The sequence below is a fragment of the Chionomys nivalis genome, chromosome X (assembly GCF_950005125.1).
Source record: "Chionomys nivalis chromosome X, mChiNiv1.1, whole genome shotgun sequence".
Lineage (NCBI taxonomy): Eukaryota > Metazoa > Chordata > Mammalia > Rodentia > Cricetidae > Chionomys > Chionomys nivalis.
In genome coordinates, this window is record NC_080112.1 from 84,674,174 (window position 1) to 84,686,448 (window position 12,275).

A 12,275-nucleotide genomic window follows, 5' to 3' on the forward strand; every position below is an offset into this window, starting at 1 on the left:
CCTTGTATTTGGAGCATAGATGTCCAGAATTGAGACATAATTTTGATGGATTTCTCCTGTGATAAATATGAACCCCCCTTCCTAATCTCTTTTGATTAATTTTATCTTGAATTTTACATGTTAGATATTAGGATACCTATACAAGCTTGTTTTTAGGGCAATTTGCTTGTATAATCTTCTTCTAACCCTTTTCTCTGAGGTAATATCTGTCTTTGAGATTGATGTGTTTTTCTTGTATGCAGCAGAAGGATGGAAATTGTTTTCTTATTCATTCTGTAAGTCTGTGTCTTTTATTCGTAAATTCAGTCCATTGATATTAAGAGATGTTACTGATTATTGTTTGTTAATTTTTGGGAGTTTTTTTTTTGGTATTCATGATAGTATTGTGTGTGTGTGTGTTTCTTCTTTAAGTTTGGCCATTGTTACACTATGTATTGCCTATGTTTTTGTGGGTGTAACTTATTTCCTTGGGTTAGAGTTTTCTTTCTAGTACTTATGCAGTGCTAGATATATGAATAAGTATTATTTAAAACATTTTTGTCATGAAATATATTTTATTCTCTGTCTACGTTGACTGAATGTTTTGCTGGCATTTATAGTCTCTTTAAAACATCTGTTCAGGACATTCTGGCTTTCAGAGTCTTCATTGATAATTCCTTTGAAATTCTGATAGATCTGTTATTATATGATACTTGGCCTTCTTAATTTGTAACTCTTAAAATTCTTCCTTTATACTGTATGTTTATTTTTTGATTATTATGTGACAATGGGCTTTTTTTTAAATCTAGCATATGTAGAGTCCTGTAAGCTTCTTGTATCTTTATAGGAATTGTCCTTCATTTGATTGGGAATGTTTTCTTCTATGATTTAGTACATCTATTGTGCCTTTGACCTGGGATTCTCGTTCTTCTATCCTTATTATTCTTAGGTTTGGCCTTTTCATGGTGTCCCAGATTGCCTTGTTTTTATTTTATTTTATTTGGAAATTATTGTATGTAACATTTTATTTGACTGATAAATCTATTTTCTTTGTTATATCTTCAACCCCTGAAATTCTCTCTTCTATCTCTTATATTTTGTTGGTGATACTTGCATCTGTAGTTACTGTTCGCTTCCCCGGATTTTCTATTTCCAGAATTCTCTCAGTTTGTATCTTCTTTGTTGTTTTTATTTCAGTTTTCAAGTCTTGAAATGTTTCCCTCATCTGTTTGATTGTTTATTTTTTCTTGGCTTTCTTTGATTATTTTAAAGTGATTTATTGATTTCTTCCAACTTTGTGTCCTTTCCTCTATTTCTTTAATGGAATTTTTAATTTCCTATTTAAAAGCCCCTAGCATCTTCATAAAGTATTTTTCTTAATTCTTTTTTCATGTTTCATATGCATTGGAATCATCAGCTCTTACTGTTATAGTATCACTGTGTCTTGGTGGTGTCATATTACTCTTTAAGTTGTTGAATGTATCCTTACATGGGCACTTACTCATCTTCTCTTCCAACAGGTGTGGCTTGTGCTTCCAACTGTTGTGGTTTGCCCTTGTGCCTATGTAATCTGCTGCTTTGCAAACTAGTGTGGGTTGTGCTTGTGCATATGTAGGCTTCTGGGTATATGGGGGAGAGCTGGTCATGAAGAGGATTTTCATGGGTGTGGGGTCAGACAATTGAGTGGGTCTTGGAAGGAAAGCATCTAGTGAGTGGTTGAGGTTTGGTCACAGTCTGGGGGCAGGTCTCTCACCTATCTGTAGGCTGATATGGACTGTTCCAAGCAGTAGACTTCCACCAGAGATGGGAGCAGGGTCCATCTGCCTTGCTGGTACTGGGATTGGAGTGTGAGGGGTACAGGATGTGCCATTGGGTTTAGTTAGGGCCTGGACTTTTGGGCAGTTCAGTTGAAAGGCCAGTCTCTTACCTGATTTTCCAAAGGGTGTCATTTGCACCTGTGCATACATAATCTGGTGGGTTGGAGGGGAGGATTGGCTATGGGTAAGATGTTCAAGGGAGTGGGATTTGGTAGTAGAGTGGGTCTGATCTTTTCAGCTAATGTAGTTTGTGCATGTACCTATGTAGTCTGCTTTCATTGTGGGGGACAGCTGGCCACAGGGAGGATGTTTAGGTGCGTGGTGTTGGACAGCAGAGTGGGTCTTGGCAGGGCAGTGTTCAGTGGGTGGCAGGTTCTAGGCACAGCTTGGAGGAAAGTCTCACACCTGCCCACAGGCCCCAAACATTATTCTTAAAGAGGGAGTGGGAATAATAATTACTATATATATATATATATATATGTGTGTGTGTGTGTGTGTGTGTGTGTGTTTGTGTTTTTTGTAAGTCAAATTATTTATGCCTAATTATTAACTTCTTACTTTTATTATTTTTATTAAAACTTTGCATATGTACATATTGTATATGACCTCTCTCACTGCTACTTCCCTACCACCCCTGTCTAACCTCATATTAATGTCACCAAGATTAAACAGGATCTTCTGTGTGATTGTAAGTTTAGTACTCTTCACTGTAGTCTGGTCTACTCAGCAATAGGTACACAACTAAAGACAGTGATACTCCTTCTCCCAAAATATGTCAGTAGTCAATAGGAGGAGGAAAAGGGAGTCCAGGGAGTCTCTCTTCTTGATTTACAGTTGATAAAGTTGGTCCTGTATAGTGATAATACAAGTAACTATGGTTTATGTGAGTTAATTGCAATAATTGTATGAACCTAGGGAATGATATTTCATAACCCTTCACCATAATTTCTGGCTTTTGCATGCTTTTCACTTTTCATTTCTGCAATGCTTTTGAGCCTCACAAAAGGTTGCATTAGTTATTGTATCTTGCGGAAGCCATACTACTATCCTCCATCCATTTATTGAGTCTGGGGTTTACTTTTGTATATGGTTAAAGTTACAGGGGTTTAAAAGACATTCACTGTTCATCTGCTTTAATTAGTCACCAAGAAATATACTCAGTACAGCCTCATAGATCTGGCTTGTTATCCAATCTTACAATATCCAGCATTGCACCACAGTGTGGAGTGGGTTTTGAATCTATTCAGAGAGCAGTTTATTATTCTCCCAACACTCATGTCAGAATTGTATAAGTGAGCATATCTCACTTGTCAAATGATGCATTTATATTCTTTTTATGTAAGCTAATTCTTACGTCAATCCTGTATTCTCTTTCTTCTAAACCCCCCATTACTTCCTAACTAAAACTTTCATCCCACAGAGCTCTCCCCTTATTACTTATGTTCTATTTTCCCTCCTCCCTGAAAGCAAACCTCCACATTCTTTCAATATTTATTTCTTTTCTCGTTTTCTGGCTTGTACAATTACTCCATGTTACACATATCGCACTAGAGAAGGATCGAGTAGACAGAATCCTTCTATATGATTTGAATCATGTAGTATTTGTCATTTTAGACATGAGTGCAAACTCTTATCTACTCCTTTAAACAATTTCTTTTATTTATAAGAAATTTTCACAATTTAATTTTTCCATCCACTAAGTTATATTCCAATGTTTGTATGTACAACTTAATCATTATTCATTTATCAGTTACTGGATATTATGCTTCTCTATTGCCTAGTTATTTTGCATAAAGCAACAATAAGTATTACTGTGCAAATATCCATATTTTAGGGTGTAGAATCCTTTGACTATATACCAAGGAATGGAAATACTTGGGCCCTATAGTGGTTTTATTTTTAGCTTTTCAATAATCTTTGTAGTAGGGAGTGGGGCCCCTTGTTTTGGTTGCCCACCTAGCTTATACCTGAAATAATCACACAGAAATTGAATTAATTAAATTACTGCCTAGCCCATTATCTCTAGCCTATCATTGGCTAACTTTCACATCCCATTTCTGTGTAACTCCATGAGGTTGTGGCTTACCGGGAAATATTTTAACCAGCATCAATCTCAGGCAGGAGTTTCAGGGCGTCTGCCTTTCTGTCCTTCTTCCCAGCATTCTGTTCTGTCTACCCCACCCACCTACGTTCTGCCCTATCAAAAGGCCAAGGCAGTCTCTCTATTCAACCAATAAAAGCAGCACATAGACAGAAGGATCTCCTACAGCAAATCTTCAAAGTTATTTCCAAAATGACTAAACAAATTTGACTCCCCAAAGCCATGTACAAGTGTTCGCCATTATCCCATCTACCATTTCCTGTTACTGGTATTCTTAATGAGAGTCACTCTTTCTACGGTGGTTTTAATACATCTAAGGATGTCGAATGCCATTTCATTATTTCCTACCTATCTGTATTTATTCTGAGAGTTCAGTGTTCAGTTCTTTAGTACATTTTTTAAATGGATTGTTTTCTTGGTGTTTGTTTTTTTTTCTTTGAGTTTATTGTATATTGCAGATACTAACATTCTGTAATAATTATAGCTGGTAAAGATTTCTATGGTTCTGTGGGCTACCTCATCAAATCATTATTGTTGGTTATATGTATTATTGAATGCTCAAACTTGATGATATTTGTAGTTTCAAGTACAATGGTGGTTAAATGAAACAATTTTGCTCAGGTACCTGACCAAAGTGAGAATATGAAACATCAGCCTCATTAAACTCTGGCTGTACATTTAGTGAATATTTAATTCAGAATTTTTTATTTGTTTTCTGTTATTTTTGGGAGATTCTTTTTTTTCATTTTTTTTAATATCAGGAAGTATCCAAGCATAATTGATTACTGGATCCTTGTTTCATTTGGTAATTTATTGGTTTAGAACTTTAGAGCCCCAGTCATAAGTTTATGTTTATTTATGATATCTATTTCTGTTTACATATTGAAAGACTAGCTGGTATTTAACATGAAGTGAGCTTAGTACATAGTGATGAAATAACTTAACTGAAAATAAGACAAGGATGTGTGTGAGCAATCTCTGTGACAACTTCCTCATAAGCTACAATATCAAGATATGAAAACTCTTCTCATTCTCACTTAAAAAATGGTCAGATATTAATATATTATAAGATATTAGATTACACTATGAAACCTGAGACTGTTAAATAAATTCAACCTTGAGTCAGGAGGTGGAGCAAGCAACTTGTTGACAGAGCATTTTTTTGTAGTAGCGAGCTTTAAAATAAGTGTTCATTGTAGTGTAAAATAAATTCCTTTGCAGTTCTTCCACCAAGGGTGTGTGTGTATGTGTGTGTGTGTGTGTCTGTGTGTGTGTTTAAAATGGATCTTTCTCCAAGGCATATTTAGCATGTATTCGGTAACATAAAGATTACACTATATATCAGAAAGTTGACTTGACCATATTACCTTAGTTCTATTACGTACTTGTAATAGAAGAACACAAGACATAAATCCTAAATAATGCTAATTGTTCTTTTTTCCCATAAGATTTCCATAAAGTTAGTGCAAGTTTTTTTCTCTCTTTTTTTTCTTTTTATTCTTTTTTAATTAAAATTTCCACCTGCTCCCCGTTTCCCATTTCCATCTCCCTCCTCCCACATATTGCCCCCTCCCCCCACTCCCCTCCCCCTATCCCCACTCCTCTTCTTCTCCCCCCACTCCATTCCCCCTCCCTCTCGATACTGAAGAGAAGTCCAAATTCCCTGCCCTGCGGGAAGACCAAGGTCCTCCCACTTCTTTTTTTTTCCTCATTTTTTTATTCTTTTTTAATTAAAATTTCCAACTGCTCCCCGTTTCCCATTTCCTTCCCCCTCCTCCCACATATTGCCCCCTCCCCCCGCTCCCTTCCCCCTATCCCCACTCCTCTTCTCCTCCCCCCAGTCCATTCCCCTTCCCTCTCGATACTGAAGAGCAGTCCAAATTCCCTGCCCTACAGGAAGACCAAGGTCCTCCCACTTCTATCTAGGTCCAGGAAGGTGAGCGTCCAAACAGGCTAAGCTCCCACAAAGCCAGTTCATGTATTAGGATCGAAACCTAGTGCCATTGTCCTTGGCTTCTCATCAGCCTTCATTGTCCTCCATGTTCAGAGAGTCCAGTTTCAATCCATGCTTATTCAGTCCCAGTCCAGCTGGCCTTGGTGGACTCCCAATAGATCAGTTCCACTGTCACAGTGGGTGGGTGCACCCCTCGTGGTCCTGACTTCCTTGCTCATGTTCTCCCTTCTTCTGCTCCTCATTTGGACCTTAAGAGCTCAGACCATTGCTCCAAATTGAGTCTCTGTCTCTATCTTGATACATCGCCAGATGAAGGTTCTAAGGTGATATGTAAGATATTCATCAATATAGGATAGGGTCATTTCAGGTTCCCTCTCCTCAGTTGCCCAAGGTACCCAAGAGATGTCCTATCATATGACAAAAGTATCTGTTCAACTATGTTCATAGCAGCATTGTTTGTAATAGCCAGAACCTAGAAACAACCTAGATGCCCTTCAATGGAGGAATGGATGAAGAAAGTGTGGAATATATACATATTAGAGTACTACTCAGCGGTAAAAAACATTGACTTTTCGAATTTTGCATGCAAATGGATGGAAATAGAAAACACTATCCTGAGTGAGGTATCCCAGACCCAAAAAGAGGAACATGGGATGTACTCACTCATAATTGGTTTCTAGCCATAAATAAAGGACATTGAGCATATAATTTGTGATCCTAGAGAAGCTAAATAAGAAAGTGAACCCAAAGAAAATCGTATAGTCATCCGCCTGGATAGGGGAAGTAGACAAGATTGTCGGGCAAAAACTGGGAACTTGCAGGTGAGGTGGCATGGGACTAAGGGGAAATGGGGTGAGAAATGTGAGAAGGGGAGGATGGGAGGAGCTTGGGGGATTGGGATGGTTGGGATATAGGAAGGGTGGATACAGGAGCAGCGAAGTATATATCCTAACTAAGGGAGCCATCTTAGGCTTGGCAAGAGACTTGACTCTAGAGGGGCTCGCAGGTGTCCAGGAAGTTAGTGCAAGTTTAAATCGATGCATTAATTTAAAATACATGTTGATTGGTATTATGTTAGTTGGATTATGAAAAATACTAGAAAAGAAATGATATTAAGACTAGATAAAATGCAGTTTTCAACAGTTCTTTCCACATCCATAAACTCATTTTTTAACTGAAAAGTATGATTTACATATTTTCCAGAAAGGAAAAAGTAAACATAGTGCTTTCTAAAAAAAATATGAGTCAGAAAAATTATTAGATTACTAGACTATGCAATATATGTAACATGCAGCCCCTCCAGAGACAGATACAGAGAGCCATAACTTTTTGACTAAGGGCTCTCTACTCAATACTGTCATTCAGTTGTTTTCCCTGAACTATTCTTGATTAGGTTAGGGTTATTTGTGTCATAAATATTAGGAAAGAAAATTTGAAAGATTTGGACAAACATGAGCTTGCTTATTCTTTTTCAAGACGCAGAAAGCCATACATTTTCTTGTGTGAGTCTCTTAACTTGTAAACAAAAGTTCTGAAAAATTGTTCCATATGCTAATAGAAGTAAATTAAGTAAAGGATTAGATATTACAAAGTAAAAGTTTTATAATATATCAGAAGATTTGTCTTAATTACCTTGAATAAATTCTAAATATCTGATTTTAAAAATGTCTGAGAATAATGATTCAAAATGACCTGGGTTGAGACAGTATACCAATTAACATCTGGTTCTATCCTGCTTGTCTCGTAGTCAATGGCAACAGTTAACATGAGTTATGATAGGTATGATAATAAATTCAGAGTATGCACAAATGATGATAAAATGTCTTTTATACTCATTATACATGCTACTAAATATTGTGTGAAAAAATAAAACTGATTTTCTTAATAATACAATTCCATCAACAGTAGATAAACAAATGCCTATTCTATAATTGTTTTCTTCATTGTACGAACTCATTTTCATGCAAGGGTGCTAGAAAAATACTTTGTCAAAGGGATCATCTTTAAGAACTTCTGCTACCATGATGTTCTCATTACAGAAATACAGGCTAGATAATAAAAGTCAAAATTTTAAAAATGTGCATGTTTTACTCCTATCTTTCCCCTTTGTATCTTTTGTATTTTTAATATTTATATTGTCTTTCATCCTTTAGTATTATTCCCATGAAAATCACATAAGACCCATTTATATGTAGCTGCTGAACATGTCTAGAAACAGATTGAAAGACCGGTTTTCTATTGGTTTTTCACTCGGTAAAAGTGTGAATGCCTCATTAACACTTCTGAAGGTGTAAGTGAAATGCCTTTTTGAAAAATGATGAACAGACTGTGTCCCACAGCTCCCCCACCTAATGTGGCCTCCTGAACCATTCTTAAGTCCCTTAAGGAACAAATCCATTTTATGTATTTTTTTTTTTTAACCACAAAGTGCTGAAGACAAATTCCTTTATTAGGTATGAGAAAACCTTAGCATGCTTACTCTTTTTTGTTTTTCGTAAATTAACCCATTTATTTATCTGGCTGTGCATTATTGAGTAGGCTTGGTAGCAAATGGTAGCACTTTTACTGGTCTTTCATTTCTTTCAGTCTTCTGATGGCAGACTTCACTGTGATGGCAGAAGTCGTGTGATGGCCCCACCAGCCACTGTTTTCATGCAGAAACCACAACGCCAGATGCCGACGGCTCGTCTCTTCATCTTGGTCTTGCCACAGAAGGAGTACGTGTACTTGGCGTGCTGGCCGATTTCAATTTTCTTCACCATTTTCCGGAGGGAGACACCATAGCGTGTCCCATATTTCCCGATGATCGCGACCTTTTTGGTGCTATGATAATTTTTCTGCATGATAATTTAGGCTTTGAATTTTGCAAACTATATTCCTATGCACTATTTCCTTCTCTGAGTCTTCCATTTTCTACATGTAACATTAAAATAATCAAATTATAACTGCTTTATAAAGTTTTAAAGAAAATTAAATGACTAAAACAGGTAAAAAAAATATTTTTTTTAAAAAAGAGCTACTATTTGTGTGTTACTTATTATTATTGATTTATTCCAAGGTTGTTAGGAGTCAGGAGGGAAGGGTATATATAAAAACTATAGAAAGAATTTTGAAAACAGTTTTTAGTTGATCATGGTAAACCTATCTTAAAGAGGAAATTGTGCCCAACTCGATATAAATCACTATTGCTTTAAACACCATTCCTGGTTTCTTATAATTCTCAGTTATACTGTGGTTGGAACAAAGATAGATAACGTTAGAAAGATAATGCCTACAAACAAGTTAGGAGTATTCCATGTATAGTTAAACCACATGGCAGAGAGCAAAGGCAAAGTCGTTGTGAACTTGCTGAGTTCATACAGAAAACAGTAAAGTTGAGATTTGTACCCAGGAATCTTAAATATAAAGTTGTTTTCATGTTGTTTCTTCTTCTTCTTTTCCTTTTAAAAATCATACAGCTATAAAAAATTCCTGAGCAGCAAGGTAGGACATCATTCAGCTGGGAAATAAATTAACTACTGAATCATGTGAATTGTGACTGTAAGGAATGAAATGTTTTTTTCTTTGAAATGGTTTCTGATGAAGCAAAAATTTTGCATAGAGATATAAGTATAAATATCCACAGATACGAATCCAACACATCATTTTTGTATGTACACTGTGTACAAAAGAGGCCCAACATTAGTCTTTTCAATCACACCTATATGCACAGATGGGAGAACATCAAAATGTAAATAGAGGCATATGTTATCACTAAAGATAAAACTGAAGCTGATGTCTGTAGCAGAAAAATAATTAACAAGTGCATAACCAATGCTTTTTTTGCACTTTATATGAAAGATACTTCTTCTATGTGTAAATATTTTCCTCAAACCTGAGCAAGACCTTACCTTCATTTATAAGTGTTATAATTTACTGGCCTTCACTAATGGCTAAACATTGAAGAAGAACACAAACAAGATTTTGTAGCCTAATGCAAAAAGAGACAAATTAACGACTTTGAAAATCATTATTTGATGAAAGGGAAAGCATAGAAATATCTTCCTACCATGCTGCATTCTGTGAATCCACTTTTACTCAGAAAAATCTTTGCTTTATTTAAATATATATATATATATAAAATCATTAATTATTATTATTTGTGGTGACAAATATCTAGAAGTTGATTTTATCTGTAGTTACAAATGGAAAGAAATTTAATGGAAATATTTTGGTGTCATTTCAAGAAATGGAATGTAACAAAAACAAAATAATCTTGTAAAATAAAATCAATCAGGGAATATATGGAGATCCAACTACAAGAACTCTTGGATCATGGCAGGTGAAAGTTCTCAGTAGGTGAGCAGCCTGCCACTGAGGCTGAAGAGAGAAATTTGATCTTTAGCAACCACTTGGTAGAAAGAAAAACATGGCTCCCACAAGTTATTCTTTGACCTAACACTGTAGCATATTCTTGCCTCATGCCTCTCCCAATAAACATAACTATAGTTAAAAATGTTTTCAAATAGGACATCTTGGATTTGTTTAGGAAGCAAAGGAACTTTTCAGTAATATAATTGAGTTAGTTGATGTTCATTTTTTTTTTCCTGATTATAAATTTTCAGAGTACTACCTTCGGTTGGCTTCTGATATATATTTTAGAGTTGTCCCTAGAGAACTGGTTTTGTTGATATTATTGTTGAGGAAAAGGCCTTTTCAGAAATTGCCATTTCAAAATACCATTCCACTTGTGAATACTATGCCATCATTAAAAAATATTGATAACATTATACATGAGAACTATATTTATATTATTATTATTTTCCCTCCCTTTCCTCTAATTCTTCCTATGTCTCTCCTATTCCTTCTTAAACCATGATCTCTTATTGATTAGTTAAAATTGTTACATACAAACATAAATTATTGCATTCAATCTCTTGAAAACGTTTGCTAATCACTCATATATGTTAAGGACTGACCTCTTAGAATTGACTAGCTCATCAGTGAAACTGTCCCTAGGGAAAACTGATTCTTCTCTCAAAAGCCATTATTTACCTATAACTCTTGTTATAGAGGTAAAAGCTTGTGTAAATTCTCCTATCCACTTAATATGTCAATCATTTTTCAGATCTTGCTTAGACAAACATGTTGTTGAGATTTTCTGGGTACAGCTTCTTAATCATACAAAAAGATGCTATCTCATAGCAATGGTCCTGTCCAGGTCCTCTGACTCTGAATATCCTTCTGCCTTATCTTCTCTTATGTTCCCTAAATCTTAAGTGTAGGGATTCTATTGCAAATGCATTTAATTGATGCTGGGCATATATTGACACTCATTAAAATTCAACTTCAGAAAAATTAGCCTTCCTTGCCCATGGATTGACTCTGTCATTAGATCAATCATGGATCACAAACACTTATTAGACACTGCATTTCTAAGTAACACATTTATAATTTATGCCATTATTTCCTAAATATAGCATAATGAAAATGATAGAATATTTAGAGTGTTTTAGGAAATATAAGTAATCTAAACATGATTAAAATTATACAGGGGATTGAAGACAGGTTGCATTCCAATAGCATGCCAGATTATATTAAATAATTAACCATTAGTGAATTTTGGCATATAGACAGTAGTCTCCAGTGCAAATTAAGGGTCAAGCATGTCTGATCTAAGATAAAAGATTTCTTTGTTTTCAGGTGTGTAGTGTTTTGTTTTTTTTAGCAAAAAACAATATTATTTGAAATGCTAAGTGTACTAGTTGGATTTAATTATTACATGCTGTATGCATATTCTGTAACATCACTTCAGGACTCATAAATCTAAACAATTATGATATGTCAATTTACAGTGACAATTTTCAAAGAACATTAATGTCATAGAAGATACTATTTTTGTGGTTTTAAGTAGATACCTTGTAAAGATACACAAACATACACACACAGTAGCATATTCAGCTCAAAATTAAAGATATATATTCCCTCAGTGACTTCATGACCTTCCTCATACTAGGCGAGCATGTTACTGTAGACCTTCCTATGAAATATGTGCATAGCATAGGCCTCACAAGTTCAGGAAACCAGGTAACTACTATCATTTATCTTTAAGCAAATGTAGAATTATTTTCTCCTAGATATGAACCATATTTCACCCAGGCAATTTAGAGAACTTCTTCATCATTTGTGTTTTGGTAAATCATCAAGCCCTATAAAAGGTCTTCTTCTTTATGTAGTATCCTTCAGCCCAATTGTGATATTTATAAATCAATTTTCATGTAAAATATTTTCCTATAAAAGCTTATAACTTATTTTCACTATCATTTTTGTTTTCTAAATGGATTCATATGAATGCAAGCACATGAGATAATTTTGGCAGGCTAATATTCAAATTGCTTCTCTATCCCAAACATCTCATCAACACAAAAAAGTTAAAAAAAAATAT

The 12,275-nt window shown here is 35.2% G+C and overlaps 1 pseudogene; it reads right to left on the reverse strand.

Annotated features, from left to right (window-relative positions):
- Window positions 1-8,413: 8,413 nt before the first annotated feature.
- Window positions 8,414-8,694, reverse strand: LOC130868508 (60S ribosomal protein L37a-like; annotated as a pseudogene).
- Between the last annotated feature and the right edge of the window lie 3,581 nt (window positions 8,695-12,275).